At 36.2% G+C, this 25,013-nt stretch overlaps 1 protein-coding gene across 6 annotated transcripts in view; it reads right to left on the bottom strand.

The window, feature by feature from the left end:
• The window catches only part of WDR7 (WD repeat domain 7), a 376,297-nt gene that overhangs the window by 151,031 nt on the left and 200,253 nt on the right, over positions 1-25,013 (bottom strand). The window lies entirely within an intron of this gene.

Here is a 25,013-nt window from a genome sequence, read left to right as displayed (position 1 = left end):
TCTTGTATCTATCTCAGCAACTTCTATAGCACCTACCATTAAACACCAAACATGGTAATTTAGATTTGGAAAGCACTGCCCATAGAGAACGATTTTCAGTGAGAATATTCTCAGGGTATGCATCTTTCATTCAAGAATATTTCACTCAAAACAAATAAAAATATCCTCCTTGTTTGCCATTATCATGCTCTCCCCATCTTTTAAGAAAAGCATATGCAACACAATGTGGCAAAAGCAGAGATTAATAGCAAGAACCAGTGACACAGTTTGTGGATTTGAAATTTTGGAGACAGTTTTCAAAAGATAGGAAGTTTTATAAACCAAATATGTAATAACTACAATGAGGATATGGGATTTATTTACATTCATGTGAGATGAAAATAAATTCTATAATTGCAGTTTAATGTTGACAACAACTGAAAAATCTGAACATATAAAAAGGTTATTTTCAAGCCATTACACAAAACTTTTACACAAAAATTAAAGCTGAGTAATTTAAATAATTCTTCCTCAGACAAAGCAAAATAATTTTCTCAAAACTTATACATTAACCCAATACATCCGTAATAAGCTCTTAAAAGTGTAACTCACTGCAGATAACCTTTAGTGTCCTATTTATATTGCAAATAAATTAAAGTTAGATGCATGTAAAAAATGTGCACATCATATGCACACAACTAGCACTTGAAATTGATCAGAACATTTAACAGAAAGCCAAATGCCAATTTACAACTTTTCCCAGGTAATTAGCTCCTAAGTCAATACACAATAGAAGAAAATAATAACGTCTACAATATTTCAATGCTTCTCAAACTTTATGAAGAGTTAATAATGTTTCAGATAAACCAAAACTGAAAAATAACAGTATAAAGCAATACTCAGAATGGGAGGTAGCAGAATATTTGCCACAAGTGGGAAGAGAGACAATATAATTCACTTGATTTAGCCTCCAGAGAGTTATGGTTCCTTCTTTCGTTGATGAAATGAATAAAGTAGCCCTGTACAAATGTACGATGTACAAATATACTGAGGGTCTGAAAATTTAGCTATTCATTATGTAGGTAGTTTTCTTCCACTGACTGAACAGACAGAATTCCTCCACAAACCCACCCTGTGATATTTTGGAGCGTTGTTTATTTTTGAACTGGAGAAGATTATGTGTATCATGACCCCTGCTGGACTATAAATGTCCTGCCCACGTATAGTAATTTTATACATTGTATAGTGAGCTGCCCTAGCTAACCAGATCAAGTTCTCTAATGCTGGGCCTGAATATCCTGTGTATTTCTTTTCTAAGCTAATCATGTGCAGATTGCCTAATTAGAAATCTAATCTAGCTCAAACTTTAAAAGAATCAACACCATTGCTGTCACAAGATTTTACATCATTCTCTCCATACTTACATAAGTCGTAAATAATATGGGTCAGTTACATATGGATGTCAGAATAAATATGTTGTCACATTCTCCTAAGAGCTGTTACGGATTCTACACCACCACAATCCTAATTATGGAAATAAACTTCTACTTTTTAAAGTCCTTTACATTTATATTACAATTGTCTATTGATCTTAGTTGTAGAGCCTCAATGGAGTTTCACCAAGGATAAATTTGGTCCCATAAAATCTGTTTAAGGCTCCTATTTCAATGAATCTTTCCTGTTTTTCACCAACCTCTTGATGGAATCATATCTAATAACTCGGTGCAATGTGAATGTAAAGTATGGCATAGTTTAAAAAAAAAGATTAATTTACAGTACACCTTTACTGCGAGACAGAATTCTGACACCAAAGAACTGCTACAATTGAGAAATGAGGTTCTATGCATATTAGTTCAGATTCTGGATCTTTAAATGCTTGAAAAGTGTCACCTCACATATTTTGCCAAAGGTCATTCTAATGAAATGGGGCAAGGATATTCAGTGACTTCTTCCCACTTACAACATTTACCCCCAAACACACGTATGGAACAAGTTCTCAAAATTCCCTTACCACATTTATATACTACTTGCAGTGTCATTAGAGAACAGAATAAGGTTTTTAGAAGAAAGAATAAATGCAAACAGAAGATGTACATGCTTAATGCTAAACAAAAACCTCTCAACAAGAAACCTCAAATACTGAACGCTGGAAAAATTGTAAAAGAACATTCAGTCATGTGAAAATATCATCCGTGCCAAGGTCCGTGAAACCCAGTGTGTTGATCTGCTGAGTAAGTGCTGGATATGAAAGTTAAGCTGCCTTTGTGCAACTTTAACTTATGCATCAACTTTTTTGGGGGAAGGGCATAGAAGAGGGTAGTGGGGAAGTATAGTTTCCTCCTTTCAACCAATTCCTCTCTTCTTTCCGCTTTCTATTTGGCTGAGCACACAACAAATATCTGTTAAATAGGGCAAAAACCTCTTTGGAGATGGAAATTCCAACACATACTGATGAGTTAGGAATCTTTTTTTACCTACAACTATTTTACCTTGTGATAATTATGTGGACTTCCATGGATTTACTGATATTTACACCAATGCAAGTGAGAGAAGAATGAGACCATTACTGCGCCCACAGAGATATCTCCAGAACTGGTTTTCTATACAACTTATGATGATGATTGCTTTTCTGATTTCTAATTTTGTTTTAAATTAAATTAGTTTGTAGCTTGATTGCCACCATGACCTTTAGAATGCAAACCAGCACAGTGCTATCTTGAATCTGGAAGCCTGACAACAAACAACAAAAGAGGGAGGAACTTCTCAGTGATTGTTAACTCTGGAGCCCAACAATGATAATATATTTTAAGCTTTTAATGGCTATCTGTAGTAAACATACATCTAATGTGGGTGCACCTATCTGTCATGTCCTGACAGCACATTCAAAAGCTTATGCTGCAGGAAAAAAGGTTAAAGGTTTAAATGGGTAAAGTCCTATTTTTTTCCTTGATCCTGAATGGAGAACTCTCCTCCTCTACTGCCAGTGAATGGACTTTATTCTTTCCTTCCCCAACATTAAGAGACTGGACTGGATTCTCACTGGAGAAAATCAATGCCAGTCCTTGTAAAATTGGGGTCAATATGAGGTGCTCCCTCCTCTGAAACATCTTAATCTGATACTTTCATAGCCCTCCCATATTAGGCTGGCCTGGGGATCAAGACTGTGAATTAAAAATGGGTCTCATGCAGTAGTTTAATGCACTAACTATAAGGCTACCAGTCTAGCTATTAAACAAACAGTCTTTTAATTATTCATATAATTGAGATACTACCTACTGACCTTAATAATTAAGAGTGAAAAAGTAGTTTACCATGTAGTTATTTATAAAGTGTTGGACTCCTGTGGCACACCTTCTAGAATTTTGCACGTTTCATACAGAACTTGCCCAGAAGAAGTACAGGCACTTCAATTTAAAAATCGAATTAGTGTTTTTAATGATCTCTTTGTTCTAGATACAGATAGATGCTAATAAAATATTACACATTGGGTCAAGTAGAAAGAAGAAAGCAAGCAAAATTTCATGTTTTTAAAGAAAAATATCTCACTGCAGATTTTACCAAAATTTTCTGCAGTTTGTGATGTACAATTTCTAGAAAGAAGATATGAATATTTGGATAGCTTGAGAGCACTCAAAACACCATTTAAAAATCCATTTTATGAAACATTAGTTATGAGATCAGGGCATATTTTTCCCCAAAAGGAAGAGTAATGGAGTGGCAATATTATAATATATTACAAGTATACTATAATATTGTAAAAGTCAAGATTTTTTCTATTTAATTTTCATTTAAAATCATGTACAGTTGTTTAATATTTAAACATTTAAAATGTACAGAAAATTGCAATATCTTTCTTTTGCAGGAAACATTCTATGGTTAACAAGAATAACCATTTATATTAATACTACACAGAATATTTTTGTAACATTTACAACAGAATTTTTTAAACAGCATGACTTGCCTTTTTGAGGTTCCCATGATTTGGACACCAGTAATATAGTGACTACATAATGAAGTATCTCAAACATAGCACAGAATGTTAAAACCTCCTGTGGTAAACGCAATACTGACCAGAACACTAGAGTGTATTCTTTCCAAAAACAATCATGCAATCATTTACATCCACCAAGAGAGCCCCCAGAAATGAGCAGAAGGTACCTTAGTTTAATGTTCTAATTTGAAGGGTTTGTCTCTAGCAGCATAGACATCCACTAATAAAAAGTATGATTGGAAATCTTAGTATGGGATTAGAACCCATCTGTAAATCCTTATCATTCTAGTGAGCTTATTTCATTTTATTCATTATGGACTCCTTGAAATATGTGATTGCGAAATTCAATTTCTTTATTAATGAGTTAATATTGAAATATTCAAGTTTAAATTTGTTAGAAATTTCATGAGTCTGTAACCAAAACATTTAAGAGTAGCTAACAGCAACCACAAGGATTAAGACACTGATTTTCTGCAGCGTAGCTGCTGCTATTATAAGCTGATAATGTGTTTAAATCCACACCAATGAAACCAATACAACAGTGTTTTATTCAAGGTGAGACCAAATAAACCTGTCTGAAGCTTTGAGAAATAGGATTTGCAGTACACTTTGAGTCCTAAGTGCCTTTCAGTCCAGGGATCTGTCATTAAATAATCATTAGCCATCATTCATTCTTCCTAAAAAGCTTAACATCTAAACTTGTTCAGCATTCACTAAAGTATTAGTATAGACTACCAAGTACTCATTAGCACTTAGTGATGTTTATACCATTCTCTTTAACAACTTATGGCCTTGTTACAACATACCTTGGAATAGCATGGTTTCACTGAATACACAATGTATTCATAGCTTCCAGGTATCCACAAAGCTGAAATGATTTGTATATTGTCTTAATAAAATATAATACTATTTGTAATCTTATATTTATCCATACATTTATGGTTTGCTGAAACTGTCTCATATCTTATTGCACATTGTCAGTGATTCTTAGCATTTCCTAACCTGAGTTTGCCTCAATCTTCAGATTTAGACCAGTGACAGATGAGATTTTAATAACTGTATTAATGTATCCAGGGATTTCTATTAGATTCACTCTGTTGCCTGTTTTGTTACAGGTAACACAGACCTGGACTTTAATTGTTGAATTATAATGAGGATGCATGATGCTAATCACAACAAACTAATTTCACCTTTAACTGCGAAATACTGAGGTTGTTACTGTCGAGCACTTGTTATCCCTAACAAGCTACAGTAAACAAGGATCAAAAATAAAATATTTATTTAATTCAGAATAACAAGTTAAGCAGTAATGTTTCCTTTTTAGTATGTACAAATATACAGCTGATTGTTTTCTTTCCAGTTAAATGAAACCTTTCTTTGCTCACCAACGATTTATTTGGAAAGTATGTGGGCTGGAAATTCCCTATTCACTTTTAAAATCCAAGACCACAAATTAATTACAGGTTTCAGAGTAGCAGCCGTGTTAGTCTGTATTCGCAAAAAGAAAAGGAGTACTTGTGGCACCTTAGAGACTAACACATTTATTAGAGCATAAGCTTTCGTGAGCTACAGCTCACTTCATCGGATGCATTTTGTGGAAAAACAGAGGAGAGATTTATATACACACACACACAGAGAACATGAAACAATGGGTTTATCATACACACTGTAAGGAGAGTGATCACTTAAGATAAGCCATCACCAGCAGCAGGGAGGGCCAAAGGAGGAAAATCTTTCATGGTGACAAGCAAGGTATGATAATTCCAGCAGTTAACAAGAATATCAGAGGAACTGTGGGGGGTGGGGTGGGGGGAGAAATAACATGGGGAAATAGTTTTACTTTGTGTAATGACTCATCCATTCCCAGTCTTTATTCAAGCCTAAGTTAATTGTATCCAGTTTGCAAATTAATTCCAATTCAGCAGTCTCTCGTTGGAGTCTGTTTTTGAAGCTCATTGGGCCTATCCTGTAGTAGGTGGTCGTACCACCAGATCATACCACTCGATCCATTGTCTACAGCCAAGCTCTACGATATAACCGCATTTGCTCCAACCCCTCAGACAGAGACAAACACCTACAAGATCTCTATCATGCATTCCTACAACTACAATACCCACCTGCTGAAGTGAAGAAACAGATTGACAGAGCCAGAAGCCAGAAGTCACCTACTACAGGACAGGCCCAACAAAGAAAAGAACAGAACGCCACTACCCATCACCTTCAGCCCCCAACTAAAACCTCTCCAATGCATCATCAAGGATCTACAACCTATCCTGAAGGACGACCCATCACTCTCACAGATCTCGGGAGACAGGCCAGTCCTTGCTTACAGACAGCCCCCCAATCTGAAGCAAATACTCACCAGCAACCAAACACCACACAACAGAACCACTAATCCAGGAACCTATCCTTGCAACAAAGGCCATTGCCAACTCTGTCCACATATCTATTCAGGGGATACCATCATAGGGCCTAATCACATCAGCCATACTATCAGAGGCTCGTTCACTTGCGCATCTACCAATGTGATATATGCCATCATGTGCCAGCAATGCCCCTCTGCCATGTACATTGGCCAAACTGGACAGTCTCTACGTAAAAGAATGAATGGACACAAATCAGACGTCAAGAATTATAACATTCAAAAACCAGTTGGAGAACACTTCAATCTCTCTTGTCACTCGATTACAGACCTAAGAGTAGCTATCCTTCAACAAAAAAGCTTCAAAAACAGACTCCAACGAGAGACTGCTGAATTGGAATTAATTTGCAAACTGGATACAATTAACTTAGGCTTGAATAGAGACTGGGAATGGATGAGTCATTACACAAAGTAAAACTATTTCCCCATGTTATTTCTCCCCCCACCTCACCCCCCACTGTTCCTCAGATATTCTTGTTAACTGCTGGAATTAGCCTACCTTGCTTGTCACCATGAAAGGTTTTCCTCCTTTCCCCCCCCTGCTGCTGGTGATGGCTTATCTTAAGTGATCACTCTCCTTACAGTGTGTATGATAAACCCATTGTTTCATGTTCTCTGTGTGTGTATATAAATCTCCCCTCTGTTTTTTCCACCAAATGCATCCGATGAAGTGAGCTGTAGCTCACGAAAGCTTATGCTCTAACAAATTTGTTAGTCTCTAAGGTGCCACAAGTACTCCTTTTCTTTTTTACAAATTAATTATTATGCCTTGCAGTGTGTGTGCATCTCTCATTGGTAAGTTTGACTAAGTGATCATTGCATTAGTTTAATATAATTCTGTTAAAAGCCATATAATATAATATTTATTTAATGAGTTAAGAATTAATTTAAGTGTGCCTGTATATTGTATTTATTATGCTGCCATTTGTTTATTTTACCATACAATTATAAAAATGCATAAATTATACAAATATTTACTGTTCAATGATCTTGTAATTTCAGTTACTAGATAAAATCATGCATCTGTATGCAACATTTAAAATTCCATAGATTTCTCAGTATTGTGCTGTACTATGTTAGAAATCTATAGCTTATTTCATCAATATCATCTGCATAAATGTCCAAATAACATACATAAAATCTTAAGCCTCATACAATTGCATAACAATACAAATAATGTTATGCATAGAATAACATACATAAAATATATGCCTCATAGAATTAGGATATTCTGAGTATGAGGTTCTATTGTAAATAAAACAAAATTCTATTTTGTTTCTATTAAAGTAAAAAAAAAAATCTGGCTACTTCCCCAATGTAAACTGTAAAGAATCCATTTTGTCTAGGACAATTTTTCACTGGTCTATGTTCTGTGAGAAAGAGAATCATTTTCATCCATTTTATGCTCCTTGAAATTCAATAGAGTGAAATATTCAGTCATAAAAAGAATGCTACACTACAGAATAACAGTCTAGTGAATAGCAATAAACTATAGAAAATACAGTAAATAAAAATATCTACCAAGATATATATAAATGCATTTTCTATATTGTATAAGATTAACAAATAGCAATAATTAAACAATATCTTGTGTCTTAGAGTTAATAATATATTTAAGCATACATTAAACAAGCAGAGTTAAATATTTGAGTAACCAAACCTAGAATACCTTGTCCTGTTTTCTTTTCAAATTAGAAGATTTATAAAATTATATTCTTACAATGTCACAGTATTTAAATTGATATTAAAATTGAAAAATGAATCATGAAGTATACTACATTATTACTAGAATTTCACAACATTTTTTTTCGTGCCAGGGCATCAGTTCTGGCTACATTAAAAACACAGCTAGAAATATCAATACCCACAACTCTAACAAGGAAACAAAATATTAAAAAATAATAGTTAAAGGTCACTGTCAGCAAGTTTTGTGTCTGAAAAGAGAGTAGTTAGTTTGCATATAGTTAATAGCTCAACAATAAAGAATTCAAATGTTTTCCCAAATGCTTTTAAAGATATGTTAAGATTAACAGTTGTTAAAAATAATTTAAAACAAAACAAAAACAAACCCCCCCAAACTCCATCACCTGATCAATAAAGCAATTCATTCTTGAATATCAAATCTCTCTGGACATAGGTAAAACATCCAAATGTAAAATTCAGATTCACAGTGGTTTTACTGAAACATGATTACTACTTTCTTAAAAAGGAATGTAAGAGTAAAACTATTTTAAATTATAGTCATTTTGAATATGAGTTGCAACCTATCCTGATTCTTTATGAATAGTCCAGGTTCTTACTAGAAATCAATGAGAAGGCCGGTAAAATTAGATAGCCACGATTTGCCGGGAAATAAATAAGAGATACAGCAATATCAAACTCTAAGTTCTAAGTTTTGAAGAAACTAAAATTAATTTTTCTGTAAGGAAAATTGTTAAAAGTTAACAGCAGAATGGACACTTTCAAATATCATTATACAGTTTTAGAGTCAAGGTGGTTATCTCTCTGTACCTTGGGCCCAACACAGTTACAACAACAGTGCAAACATTATATCATTTTGACACATCCAGCTTCATAAAAATGCTTTTAAAAATATTTTATTTTTTTAAAAATCCCAGTTTTAGTATGATTAAAATACATTTCTCCATGGCTTGTTTTACTATATTTCCATTAAATAACTTAAAATGCTTAATGAAATCCATTTGACAGTGAAATGATTCAACTATTACTACACACAAATAGTAGGATGTATTTATTTTTATGTTAGGACTCATCATAGTATCTGTAAATTAATTTTAAGAAAATTTTAACGTCTATGCAAATGAAAACTTAAAAGATAAAAATATAAAGTAAAAAATTGGTGCCAAAGTTGTGACATAAAAAGGGAAAGGTGAATACCACCACGGGAAAGCATAGCAGAAATATATTTAAAATCTTCTATCAGTGTGGATTGACAAATTAATAAAAGAAAGGGAAATTCAGAATTACATATGTAGCTACAGTTCAACCCACCTAGTGTCTCAAAAGTAATAAACAGCAGTTATATTTAGTGATAGATTCTCAGCCTTTTCTTAAAGCTGATTTTATATTCCTTGAACACCCAAAATTCCCAGTGATATCAATGGGAGTATTCTGGATATGTAACAAATAGAGGGAAGGGCCTCAAATTTATTTTCCCTCTGCAAACATGTAATGTAAATACCCAAGCAAATTGTGTGGTGTATTAATCATACATACTTTTATTAATATAAACATGTGACTATTACATGAGACTATATATTTTTATATTATTTAACCTGTTATATTAAAGCATGGAATCTTTTATGGGGCAATACTGACTGACCCAGAAAAAACAAAGAAGAGCTTTACATGTAAAGTTAAATATTATTGGCTAGTATGTCAGTACAAATATTTTAAGATTCAGAAGTAGTAATAGGTACATTTTTAGCGATTTCTTGATTCTTTAACCCAACATTCTTTAACATGCATGTATATTTTATTCTGATTACAAAGCATTGAATATCCAATTAAATTTCACTTTCAAACAGTATAATCAATAGGATATGCTTCTCATTTTCTAATTTAAATCTGTGTATTCATATTAATTAAGAGAAACTAGTATATACAGCCTTACTCAGAAAAATGCAGAAGAATGTATCATTTTAGATGTTATCAATACATTTATTTAGAAGTAAAAGCAAAAGACAGCCATCAACAAGGAAGCACAAGTCAGCATCAAAATTATATCAGGCCCTACTGTATTGCAGAAGCTCAATACTAGACTGCAGCTGCTGGAGGAACTCCAGAGAGAGTTAACCTGATGTGATAAAAGGCTTGACAAAGCAATTCTGACTGTGCAGCGATGCTAAGTTGTGGGCTAATACAAGAACAGGGGGCCCAATCGGTGTCTTTCAACACGCGCAATTTACACATGGCTTTATCAATAGTCCTAGTGCTGAATACAGAACACACTCTATTTGGCTTTCAGTCAATTAAGCTTTAAGCTGTCAGCAAACAAGACTTTTAAGTTAATTTTGAATCACCGCGAATCAAGCTGAAGGTTGTGAAAGGGCGCGCTCACATGCCGGCATGAAAAAAGCAGTTTAATTGCCTCTGAATAGCTATTATTATGCTGCAATTGGCCTACTGAATCTTAGATGATCTATTTATTTATCAAAGTGCAACCAAAGACTAGTAAAAGAATTAAATTTATGAGCTAAGCTTTTAAAATTTTGCATAAGTAGGTAAAATTACATGCTTTTGTGTACAATATAACAGATCAAAATATTAGATTATTTTATGTTCAACGTGTTTTATTAAATTTACATTGACACTTCCTATTTAAAAGAAAGACAAAGTATTGTAAACTTAAACTACAGATATCTGAAATGTAGGAACAAATAATTTTCAATATAATAATTCCAATTACAGTTAATATCTTTTTCTCAACTTGAGCCAAACGGCCTTTGTATAAGTAGGTGATTGCTTTAAATGACCATAGCTTTGAAAGTAGAATGCATTTAACTTTGTAGAATAAGAAAACAGCAAAAAGTACAACCATGAAAAATCTAAGATTAGACTTCTGAAGTTACAGCGATAACATTTGTGTCAGAACTTTATTTTTCTTGATGTCAAACAGAGTAAGAAGATTGATTAGTTTAAATTTATATCATAGGAATCACCATTATGAATACTCTTTTGTCATTTTATAAGTTCTTTTCACTCTGTAATAGTAGCTTCTTGGGAGTTTGCTAGATTACAGACTTCATAAGGAAACAGATTTTTATTTCAAAGCACTTCAGAATGTGCAGAACTTTAAGCACTAAAGTACTCCCATTGAGTTCACTGGAGTAATCATATGCTTAAAGTTATGTATACACCTAACTGCTTTGCTGGATCAGGGCCTAAATTTCTCCTTTCTCCTATAATTATACATACATAATTCTCTATTATTTGACAGTTACATGAGTACTAGGCTGTATATGCAATTTTTTTTTTTGTAGGAAGAAAGGTCATTGAAGTATTTGGACTGGAAAATTCAAGCACAATTAAACTATTTTATAAAGAGAAAAATGAACATTTTATCTATAAACTTTAGGCATGTTTATTAAAACATGCAATGGGTACAACAGATTCCTCTATTGCAGGATGGTACAAGAAGTTGACTAGGTACTATATTATTGGGAAGCTCAGTGTTGCATGAACACCTGCTATATTCTCACAGAGTCGGAACCTATATGGGCTTTTGAGTTTGCTCATTTGGAGTCTGGGCATCAGAGAACCCCAAATAATGTCTCAAGACGTAAAACACTAATTTTAAATCTGCATTTAAACAAGCAGAGTTCCACATCGTACATCTTTGGCATGGATTGAGGACTTAGATTGTAAACTCTGTGGGGCAAAGAATCAAATTCTATCTGTATACACAGCATCATGCTATCCTTGCTGCTATAGAAAATATTATTAATAACCAAAATCTGATTGCAGAATTTTAAAAATTGGTGATATGTGACCTAAAAAGAACATTACTCAATTTCATATTCCACAATGAGTTTATAGCATTGCAATGTGAAGGAAAAAAAAACACCTTACTTGTGAACTGTGCAACTCTGACCTGACATTCCCTGGCATATAAATACAAAACCCCAGAATGCTTAAAATGCATAAATAAATAAATAAATAGATAAAATCTTAGTCACTTTTCAGAGTAGAATCACACTTCAACAAATTGCATATTTCACTCAACAAAATGGTGTACCATAAAATATGTTGGGCATCAGGTCCATGTAAATGATTTGATATGTGATAAAACAACTGATGATCCAAAAGTTCCATCAGAACTTTCAGAAGCACTTAGGACAGGAGGCATTTCCAAATGCAAATTTGTAGATTTTAAAGATTTAGTGACAGTGTTTGTCTCAGACACTTAAGCAATTTATGTAAGTTAACACCATTAAGATGAATGGGTATTGTGCATAATGATGGGAAAATAGATTTTTCAAAGTCTTTGGCCTACCCTTACATTTACTTGTCCCAAGAGATTCCGCCCTAGTGCTCTAATTCTAGCTAGCACAGGTGATCTAGGGTTGCCAGGTGTCCTGTTTTCAACCGGAACGCCCAGTTGAAAAGGGACCCCGACGGCAAAAGTCTGGTCAGCGGTGCAGCAGGACTAAGGCAAGGCTCCCTACCCGGCCTTCCGGTGGCTCCTGGAAGCAGCAGCATGTATCCCCTCTGGCTCCTACTCATAGGGGCAGCCAAGGTGCTCTGTGTGCTGCTCCCGCCCCAAGTGCAAGCTCCACAGCTCCCACTGGCGAAGAACCATGGACGAGGCAGTGCACAGTGCGCAGAGCTAGCTGGCTGTGCCTCCGCATAGGAGTAGGAGAGAGGACATGCTGCTGCTTCTGGTAGCTGCCTGAGGTAAGCACCACCAGAAGCCTGCACACCCCAGCAATGCCCCAACCCCCTGTCCCAGCCCTAATCTCCCTCTGTCCTACAAACCCCACGATCCCAGCCTGGAGCACTCTTCTGCGCCCTAAACCACTCATCTCCAGCCCCACCCCAGAGCCCACAGTCCCAGCCAGAGCCCTCACCCCCAACCCATGCCCCAACCCCCTGCCCCAGCCCTGATTCCCCTCCCTCCCTCCAGACCCCCCCTGCACCCTAGATCTTATCCCCAGCCCCACCCCAGAGCCCGCATCCCCAGCCACAGCCTTCACCTCCTCCCACACCCCAACCCCCTGAGCCAGCCCAATGAAAATGAGCAAGTGAGTGAGGGTGTGGAGAGCAAGCGAAAGAGGGAATGGGGATGGAGTGAGTGGGGGCAGAGCCTCAGAGGGGGGGCGGGGCAGGGGGTGAAGCAAGGAGGTTCTGTTTTGTGCTAGTATAAAGTTGGCAAACCTAAGGTGATCTGACTGATTCAGATTTAACCTGTGATATCCTATTCATACAATCCATTTATTCTTGGTGTGAAATTACAGAAAATCCTGAATGATTAACTCACTCTTGTTGTGACCCAAAAATGTGAATTTCCATAGACGAAAAATCTGGCAGAAGATCACACCTGCTTCACCGCAACTCCTGCATATAACAATTCCACAGCTGAACTAGCAGGAATAGAAGCAAAATGGTTATGAGAATTATATAATCTATATTTCAAATCAGTAATTTTCTTCACTTGTCATCTGTTTATATGGGCTCTGATCCAACCTCCACTGAAGTCAATGTGAATCTTTCAACTGTCTTTAATGGGATTTGATCCAGGTAGCTCATAGCTATAAAGAAGGCTGCTGTACATCAGAGAGTATCTTAATGCCACATCTACTGCACCTGTATTTAATTTTAACCTTGTGTTATAAGAACTGCCTCTGGAATTCTTCTGAACTTCACTGCCAATTTACGTAGCACATGTTAATAGATTCTACAGCACCTACCTACTGGGACTGCCACACAGAAAAGAAAAAGCAGAATTCCCATTGCCAAATAGTGAAACTCTAATTTCATGGCTATGTTGCACGAGTGCTATATTTCACAGCAGTGAAACATGGCCTTTCTTCAAAATGTGAGAAAAAGCTCAGACAATTTGTACCAGATTTTAACCAAGGATATTTCAGTATGTAAATTAACTTACCTAATGTACTGTGATTAGAGGCATTATCACATCACAAACCCACCTCCCAACAATGATTTGTTCATTACAAGCTTGAAATCAAACTAAGCTTTAAAAATGTCCTTTCAAAAAAAAGAAAAATAATCTTGCCTTTCCTCCCATGCTAAAAATGTAGAAGTCGGAGCTTATCTGATATCTGTTTATTGACCTCTTTAAGTGAGGTGAAAGTCTAATTCTAGTTCTTATGGACAGGATTTCCTGTTACAAAAATCATCAATCACAGTTGGCCTTTGGCAGTCTCAGCAGAGAGGCTAGGGAGGCAGTGAGCATAGACACTTTACTAGCCTATCACCTCTTGAAGTGGGTCTCTCCAAATAAGCCTTAAAGACTATTTTCAGGGCTTTGGAAGTAAAATTGTACTACTACTGTTGCCAGTGCAGTAAGTATTAATTGAGTAAACAAGCCTTCAGCTTTCAAGCACAAAATTCACTTTAAAAATACTAACTCACTAAGTAGGACAGAAAAGAATATTTGTTTAAAGTTTTTTTCTGAAAAAGGTGTGATATTTTATAAATACACCGGGAAACTGATACGATACATATATTTCTGCGTTCTAACAGTATAGGAAACCCCTTATATTATTTGATTTTGAAACTATGTCATCAAGATATCTTGCTGCGTGAATAACCTGACATTTCACAACTATGCGTTCTGTGTGTGTAGGCCTATAAATTAAATAGGCATTAGAAAGATTAATCTAATTAGCTGACAAAGGCTCAATTGTGCACGCATCTAATATACAGTAAAGATTTGTCAGGTCACATTACCCTCCCTAAATCCACAACACCTATGTAAAGGGAGAAATATTGGAGAAAAGGATCTTTAAAAATCACCATTTTGGGAAATGGTCATTTAAAAACCTCTCTTTTCCCGCCCCACCCCTTTTTGTGCTGCTCTGACATCCATTTCCATGGAAACAGCAGCACTCAGTAGAGGAGTTGGAACTTTTGCAGTTTCAGCTGTGGCTGCAGTCAGAGGGACACACAGTTCCCTTTTCTTAATTTTACAATTAGGCCTTTTTAAAAGTAATCAAAAAGACGTTTTATGTTAGACATGAAAAGGTTGTAAAACTTCAACTCGTCTTGCCCTCATCCCATTCCCCCTCAACCCCTTTGCTTATATTGTGCCTTGGACATTAGTTACCACCTGTTAACAGAAATTAACCACAATCACAACAGCAAAAAATGGCAGAAAGGAGAGAAGAGAAGTAGCTGAGCAATCCTGCTAAATTTTAAACTTAGTTTTGCTCTTAGCCCTGAATTCCATGGGATTTATTGTAGTAAAGGAGGGAGGTCTGAGTCTATTTAATCAATCATCATGGAGTTGAGGTGCTACCATGATTATAAATGTGCTTATTTAAAAATAGACAGACTAAGTTACACAATTTTTGGGAGACAGAATTCCTCTAAACATTTATGAAAATTGTGTAAATGGGTTTAAGATCTGACTACACATTTTTAAAAGAAAGTCAGCTCCAGTTCCTCCCCAAGTCTTCTCTGCACCCACAAAATGGATTTTAGAATTGATTAGGTCAGGACTGCCACTAAACCGATTACAATATTAAATTAAATATTTAAAATTTAAAATTAATAATAATATTAAATTACATATTTAAAATACTATTTCCCTATACTGAAATGAAAAGGGGTTTTCCCGCCTAAAAAGAATAAAATATAAATTCCACATTTAGAATAAGCAACATTTCTAAACTAAACAAAAAAGGCAGGGTTAATAGATGCTGGGTTTACATTTGATTTCTTAAAAGCTAGTTCAAATATACACATATTTCTACTTCAGAGTACAAAATGCATAAGGTGTTTAAATCAGCATTAATTAAGGGAATGGGAGTTCCCTTAATTAACGGCCAATGGGAGCTGCGGGGCGATGCCTGCAGGAGAGCCTGCCCACAGAGCTGCCTGGCCACGCCTCTGCCTGGCAGCTCAGCGAGGAGGATGTTGCCGCTTCCAGGGAGCCCCCCAGGTAAGCGCCACTCAGAGCCCGCCTCACACCATCCCATGCCCCAACCCTCTGCCCCTCCCACACCCAGACTCTGCTGCTGCTGGCAGTGGGAGGTGCAGAGATAGGTAAGGAGACAACGCTCCAGCACCAGCGGGAGTCTTGGGCTGCGCACTGCTGCCCACCCCTCCCCAAGCAGCCGGGCTGCCCTCCCCCAGTACCTGCGGGGCCCCCAGGCAGCCCCCCACCCCCCAACTTTTATTCACTGGTAATTTTAGTAAAAGTCATGGACAGGTCACGGGCCATGAATTTTTGTTTACTGCCTATGACCGGTCTATGACTTTTACTAAAAATACCCATGACTTAAACATAGCCTTAATCATCCCCATGTATGCTATAAAAATTTTAAAGTATTAAGAGAACAACTTTAGTGTCTTGAAAATCCTGTTCCCTAGGGACTACCTAGTAAGCCAATCCTAAAATCAGTAATTGCTGACTTTTCTCAAAAAATTGAGTTAAAAAATAAAAATGTTATTACTAAGATTAAAATAAATAAAACCTTTAGTTTTTTGCCCTTTATAACTCTTCACATTTTTTAAGATTTCACAACAGTTGCTGAAGCAGGAATCAATGAGAACAGGCAGACACATTTATTTAAAATGTGGCCAAAAGGCCAGAACTTTATTATATAAAAATTTAACATGATAACCCCTAATGGCAATAGGGTCCCGGTACTGGCTGAAAAAGGTGAAGCGGCAACAGCAGCCACTTAACTCACTTCGCTGACACTGCCCTGTCACCATCTCCCTTCAACACACATACTGAGTTCGGAGTGTCCTGTCTAATCAGGGATTAATATATTCCATCTAATAGCAAAGTGTAAACCAATCTACAGTTCTAAACAAGTGACTGTTCACGGAGAGTTTGAAACGTTTAAAACCTGCACCTGGTTTTCTAGCAACAGCACATATGCACCAGCAACAGCATCAATTATTGGTAGTATAGAACGCACTCAAGTGTGTCATGAAAATCTGCTCAGGTCAGTCTACTGCAGTGTATCATTCCAGAGAATGAAAACAGCCCTGAAAGAGCTCCAGCTGTTGCAAAATGCATTTAGGGTGACCAGATAGCAAAATGTGAAAAATCTGGACAGGAGGCAGGGGGTAATAGGAGCCTATATAAGAAAAAGACCCAAAAATCGGGACTGTCCCTATAAAATTGGGACAGCTGGTCACCCTAAATGCATCAGTCTGCCCACCAACCAACACAAGACTACATGAGCACATCACCCCCATGTTCTGGACACTACACTGGCTTTCCAATGAACACCAGACCAAATTTTAAGTTCAGATCCTGATTTTCAAAGCTTTTAACAGGCTGCGGATGAGGCTACCTCAGAGACTATTTCCCCCGGCATCCATGACCTTCCATGGCAGATGTACTCCTCAGTAACAATGGATTTATCAACAACAATGATGAGACTTGCAAGAGGAGACAGCTTTTCCTGCAGCTGTCTCCCAGCTTTGGAACTCTCTGCCTTCTGGACAAAACATAAGAATCAGCTCTTTAAGCTCTCTCACAATAGTAATGTTAAAAACAAGTCTTTTTTAAAATTTCTGTACAACCTTCCCTCTGCCATCTGACAGGAAAAAAGGAGATGAGTCCCAAAGTATCAACACTAATTAAACTAAACTACAGAATTAATCAAATATGTAAGATACTCTGGTATTATAGTGGTAAAAATAGATAGGCATGTTTTCCCATTAGTAAGGGAATTTAACCCTTGTCTCCTTGCCAAATTCCAATTTAGATCATTAAATTTTGCATATTTAAATTTCCAACATAGTTACAGTTGAACACTGTGAACACAGTTGAACTACTCTATATAGTCTTAAATGGCTTCCTCACACTACTTCAATGAAGATAGATCTATATACACACCCATATATATTTAGTTTGTTTTTAAAAAGTGTTACTAAAATATTGGGTAGTTTCAGTATGTGAAAGTACTGAGAAACTCAATCTATTGTGCAAAACTTCACATTTCAAAGCACCAAATCAGCTTTGAACTGAACCAACTCAGTTTAAGAGACAGCAGAAAGCAATGCTAATCAAATACCAAAAGCCTTACCTTGGCAAAATCCATTCAATCTACTAAACAACTTTTATTTTTTCTTTCTCAAACTGAGCAGTACCTGCACAAAATAGAGGCATGGTCTTTTAGAATCTTGTGATTAACCTGCCAGTGTCCTACATCAAAGATCACAACTGCGGATGTTAGGACACCGTGGCCAAATCATGTTATAACCACAACTGCTGAGAAATATTGTACAGACACAATTTTTGTATAAAATGAAGTATGCAAGCTGTGCAGGTATTTCACTGCAGATGACAATATAACCTCAATCCAACCTGAAGTTTTACCCAAACACTAACATAAAAACAGTTTTGGGGAATACAAATTAAACATTGTTTGCTTCTCACTATAGGCCATACAATTATTTTTAAAATGGTGTTGGAAAACCATTTTCCAGATCCAGTTTCCTAACATTGTTTTAGATGAGTTGTCAGATGCATAATGACCAGGCAAAATGAGGTTAATGTACAAACCAATTTTTCATCACTGTTATTACTAAGGAGCAGTAAAATTACATGCCATAAACAAAGAATTTTTGTTGTGGTGGAGAAAGCCTTTGTCACCTCCTGTCTGGACTACCCCACTACAATATAGCTAGGCATGAATCCATCAACCCTTAGGAAATGAACTAGTATAGAATGCTACTGTACATCTCCTCAGCAACATGGGTTACTGTGAGCACATTAAACCTGTCTTCTGCTCTTTACATCAGCTTCCTGCAAAATATCAAGTCAAGTTCTGTGCCCTTATTTTCAAAGTGCTCAATGGCCTGAGCCCAGCATCTCTAAAAAATTGCCTAAACTAAGATCTGGAATGAAGACTGAATAGCAATTCTGCTCCAAAAGGATAAAGCTTCTTTGTTAAAGAGACAGAGAATTCTGAGAGACCACATCAAGTCCGTGGAATGAACTCCAAAAGGAAGTAAAGAAACATCACAAACCTCACCACCTTCTGCTAAGGTGCAAGGTATGCTCCTTAGACTTTGCCTTTTCCAATACAAACACACAGCGGCATGTACATTTACAAACAAAACCAAAACCTTACCAAAACTAAACTCTGCACTTAACAGACTTTTCTCCCCCAGGCGAGAGGATGAGAGAACAAACCACATGTGACAGACATTAGTCACATTGCTTAATTCACTGCAGGAGGTTCTCAACTATTAGTAGTAGTAAGGGTGGTATAAGAATATATAGACTAGAACAGAACATATCTTACTGAGAATCAATTTATCATTTTTAATCAAACATTTTCCTTTTCAATTTAAAGTTACTAACTCTACAGCTTATTTACCAAGTATTAAACTGATTAAGATATACTAAATAATACTGTTTCACCGATGAAGCTTCACTCAGTGATTGCTATTTTCACAAACAAGGGTGACTATGTTTGGACCCAGTGTTACTGATGATGTCTTAATACTAGCAAATTTTGCACTCTACTTCTAGAATAGCAGAGGCAAATCCTAGGATATGTCATAAAAGATTTACTGATATAGCCTTTTTGAGAATACAAACTACATGTTTATCTTTCTACCTGAGGTGATAAAGCATCTTTGGACAATCTGGTTTTTAAATAAAAATGTAATGTTTGCAGTATAGTTATAGCCATATTGGTACCAGGATACTAGAGAGACGAGGTGGGTGAGGTAACTTTTTTTATTAGATTAACTTCTGTTGGTCAAAGAGACAAGTTTGAGGTACACTAAGGTCTTCTTCAGCTTTGGAAAAAGTACCACTTTACTACCTTTCCCAGACCCGAAAAAGAGCTCTGTATAGCTCAAAAGCTTGACTCTCTCACCAACAGAAGTTTTCAATAAAAGATATTACCTCATGCACCTTGTCTCTAAAAATGTAATGGCTGTTTACTAAGCCAAATTTTGTAATCCCAACTCTGTTCTTTATGGACCTCATCCAAAACCCATCAAAGTCAACAGGACTCTTTCCATGGAATTCAGTAAGCACTGGACCCGACTAAGACAATGTAATTTACAGTGTTCCTGTGCTTTTAGAAATGAACCATCAAGACAAAGGAAAAAAGTTTTTGTGCTCTTTACTGCTTCTTTATAATGAATATAGATGACTCAGTCAATTTTATGTAATTTAGATGCAATATTTAGGATCTGTTAAACATCTAAACAAACAAAGTGTTTCATGATTTTTTTCTGTTAGCTCAAATAAAAGTCTGCGTAGATTTAAACATCTTCCTGCAGCATTTGCAACCCAAACATACAACACTGAACTATTGAAAGAGAACCAGACCGTGAAATTACTAGAAACAAATTTGAAAATTAAGTCAGCTTTCATTTTCCTCCTGGAGCACAACTCCAAAAAAATTTTTAAACAGTATAAATGAAGAAAAATAAATTACTTCAATGCCAATGAGCTCCAGTGTTCTCAGTAACACAGTAACATGGAAAGTTTGATTTTTAAAATACATGATTTTTATACAGCAGGGATAATGATACTGATCTCCTTTGTAAAGTACTTGAGATCTATTCATGAAAAAGTGCTATATAAGAGCTAAGTATTATTATTATTAACCTGACAATGTCCCTTTAAAAAGAAAAAATGTAAAAACCTCAAAGACTTCTACAGTTAACAAAGTTATTCTAAATATCAGTTTAGAAAGATAAATTAATCGAGAGAGAAACCTTTAACTGAATTAATGAAAGAGACATTCTGAAAAACGTCTACCTGATGTCAATGAGGAAAGATAGGGAACCATCAGAAAACAAAGCCATAAATGCTTTTCTAAAGGAAAGAGGACAACCTTTTGCCAAGTTAATAAAATTATTCAGAGTAACCATGGAACAAAGGAAGATTGCACAAAGTTGGAACAATGCACCTGTCACCAAAAAGACAAAGAATTAAAGACCAATCACCTTACTAATTCTAAAAGCTTTCCACAAACACCAACATTCTTGTAATAACCAGCAGAATAAGTAGTACTGACATATTACTTTAACACACAAAATAAAAAGGCTTTAAGTATGAGTACTCATCAGCTACAGATTACGTTGAGTGCCATCATGAAAATACGGGAAAGAAAAATTTAAAACATGCACAGATTTAGCATTATTTTAAAAACAAAAGAAGTAGAAACAGTTAAATATGTATACATATTAAAGAAGAGGATCTAAACTATCAAAATCAAAGTAATTCAGATTTAATTCTTCATTCTTTCTTAGATACTGCATAGGAGTAATAATACGAGACAGAGAGAGAGAGAGAGAGAGAGAGAGAGAGAGAGAGAGAGAGAGAGAGAGAGAGAGAGCGCGCACGTGTGTGTGTGTAATATAATTGAGGTACATAATAAAGGAAGGAGCAATAGTTTTAAACTTTAATTTCCTTGCTTTTGTACCCTTACTCAGCACCTTGACATTAATATACACACCGTACGGAAGTTTGTGATTGATAAATTACATATTTACAGTACCTTGCTAAAGTTGGATTAAAGTCTAGATTCTACATTCTAGAATCTAGAAAATACAATAATGCAACTTAATGTAGATGTTTTAGTTGGATACCAACATGGATTTTATCCTTGACATGTGACAGCATGATTTACAGCTCTGGAGGGCTAATGTTGCTTCTGTTCTGCTCTAAACATAAAGAAGGGCCAATATCTAATCGCCAATCTTGTAAACACTTAAACATATGTATAATTTTAGTTGTTTGAGTGAAGTTGTATACATGCTCAAGGGTTTGCAGCACCAGTGCCAGGGGAACAAATTCTGCTCTCAGTTAGGCAGCTGCTGAATATAATATGATTGGTATATGCAGGTCTGAGGACATATCTCATCTTTAATTAATCTCTTTTCAGTTTTGTAGCTTACATGCTGAAGCACTGCTTTCCACTGACAATGTAACAGATTTTAAAAAGCCTTTTTAAAGGCTCTAATCATGATTGGTGTAACATATAAAACATATATCACCAGTTGCTAAATAGATCCTGTTTTGACATTTTAACAAAAATTTGCTAGCAATTCCAAACTGGCAAAAAAACAAACATCATTTTTCTATGCAGCCATTTTGAAATGTCAGCCATTGCTAATCAATATGAATATGTTACGACTAGACACAGTGGCTCACAAACTGGTCACAGCAGCAATTTTACAGTCCTCTAATCTGGTCACATTGCCAAGATGGCCAAAATGTTTCTTCATTAGCCTAATTTATTACAACTGGGAGTTTTAAAAACTTGGAATTCTTCCAAAGTGTTCTATGCTATATACTTTTAAGAAGTAACTTTGAAAAAATTAATATTTTCTTATAATAGCACTTCAGAAATAAATATAATAGCACCATTCCTGCACTGACATCTGTCATTCAAACAGATGTCGGCCTATAAACCTCAAAATGTTATTGCAAGTTTACTGGGTGACATCTGTTTGAGTTACAGACGCCCATATCTTTTCAGATATGTGCATTTATATATTGTTTAATTAAGCAACTGACCCTAACCGTCTTTTTGGGACACTTTTCTTACAAAAAAACCCTAGATTTCTTATCCTTAACATATCATTGTTCTTTTCAAACTACTGCAAATTGTGAAATACTGGATTTTAGATCAAATGGGTAATTAGACTAAATAAATTTTAGAAAAACATTTGTCAAAACAACTTTTAAACCCATGCTACTGCAAATGAAATCAACATGAGAAAAAAACAAATTTCTAAATAACCTGAAATCTTAGTTATCATTCTATTCTTAATTGTAATACTTAAAAGATAAAAATGACATATAAGAAACAATATATATTTTCTTATTTAGCATCTGAAAGAGTTGAAATTTGCTTCAGATGAGAAAACCTCGCTTATTTGGTTTTCTATACAATAGCCAGTGCAGGATATGGTGGATGGTTTTTCAAGGAGTGATTAAACACAAATTAAAAGCTTCTTTGATCTCTGTATGACAGGCTTGTGAGAGACTACATACCAAAATGTGTGTTGACAGCGTCTGTGGAAGGTTCTCAGGTTTGGTCTAACCTACTTAAATGAAACCCAGCAGGAACTTTGTCAAGAGCCTGACTCTTTTGGCACCCTCATTGTCCTGAACAGTGGGTCATTGGCTTGTTTGTTGAGGATGGCAGATGGTTTCATTTGTTGTGTACTTCCACTCATCACCAAATTTTAGGTAGTAGCCTGGCCAGTGATGGGAGAGAAGTAATGCGTGGTTGCACCTGTCGCTTTCACTTCAAAAGAAGTCCAGCTCCAATAGTAAAAGACAGTAGGGAAAAACGGTTAAGATTGGCTTCAGAAGCTCAATAAATCAAACAAGTAGGTGGCCTTAACACTATATACAGCTTTTAATTAGTAGTTCTTTCTGGTTCTTTTTAATGTTTTCTTTTATGATAAAGTTTAAATGCTTGTCATACTTTAGGGGGAGCTATTGCATCATAAGAAACTTTAAATGTTAATTTTTAACAGTAGATAGCGATGAAGGGGAAATTATACAAAGAAATAAAGAAAACAGCTGAAAAAACATAATCAACCTGAATTGAATCTGAAGTCTGATTTCTACCTCATGAAAAGTGTTAACGCTCTATTGATAGTATTCGTACAGATTCAGTGCCTGAAACCCTTAATCACGATTGCAACCCTATTGTGTAAGGTATGGTACTGAACATTAAAGATACAGTCCCTACCTTTACACACTTACAATCTAAGTAGCACCGAAGGTAATGTAGGCACACTACATTTTCCACTGTATTGAAAGAAAAAATATCTGCAATATGGATCAAGTATGAGGTCTTTATTCATGCCACAGAATTCTTCTAAATAAAGGCTTAGTAACTAAGTTAGCCATGACTGAGACACTGAATTGCCAGTGTACTGTAAGTCAAAACTGAAACACACTGACAAAGCTATGTGGGAAAAGTTACCCAGTACAATGCATTTATGCATGGCTCTTGCATTAATTTTATGGGAACCAATTCACACATCGAATCATCACCCAATTAGTCTTCACATGTCCCCATGCCATATAAAATTAAACTAAAATGCCTACTAATCTTTTGTAACCATTGTTCTTTGAGATGTGTTCTTCATGTCCATTCCACGTTAGGTGTGTACATGCCACGTACACTGTTGCAGGAGATTTTTCCCTCAGTGGTATCCATTGGGCCGGCTCTAGCGCTCTCTGGAGTCCCGTGTGCATGCACTGGTATAAGGGGCGCAGCTAGCCATGCACCCTCTCAGAATGGTGACAGGGGAGCACCTTCCACCAATACTGAAGTACTCGGTGCCGAATTGGAGCAGCTTGGCTCTGAGACTGATCTGAGGGCGGCTCCCATGAGGATAGCCTTCAGCATCATGTCTCTGTTCTTTTTAGTGCAGGGTCTAAAGTCCCGACAGATCTTGCACTTGTCTCTCACATGAGTTTCTCCCCCCAACCAATTTTCAGCAGTTGGAGTGGGGGTCACTCACTTGCATAGGTTTGCCACAGGAGGCACAAGGCTTGAAGCCCAGCACCTGGGACAAAGGAGTCCCTTGTCAATAGGAACTATCTGTTTACACTTACTATATACACCAACACTAATTACAAAAAACACTATATACACTAGACTAAGATAACTACGAACCTCTGGGAAGAAAGCCTTGGCAGAGCAAGAAAGGTCATTCCAACAATGGTGACAGGTGGTAAGAAGAAACAGAGAGTGCATGGCCAGTGGTGCCTCTTCTACCAGTGCATAAGTGCGCAGCTCCAGAGGACGCTAGAACCGGCCTGACGGATATGACTGAGGGAAGAATCTCTGGCGACGGTGCACATGGCACACATACACCAAACATGGAATGGATATGAGCAAGCACAGAAAGAACTATATTATCCTCTGTACTGTGGCTACTTTTGAGAGTTGC

Source organism: Dermochelys coriacea, chromosome 5 (genome assembly GCF_009764565.3).
Source record: "Dermochelys coriacea isolate rDerCor1 chromosome 5, rDerCor1.pri.v4, whole genome shotgun sequence".
NCBI lineage: Eukaryota > Metazoa > Chordata > Testudines > Dermochelyidae > Dermochelys > Dermochelys coriacea.
Note: the sequence above shows the minus strand (reverse complement) of the source record. Positions and strands in the feature narration are given on the sequence as shown.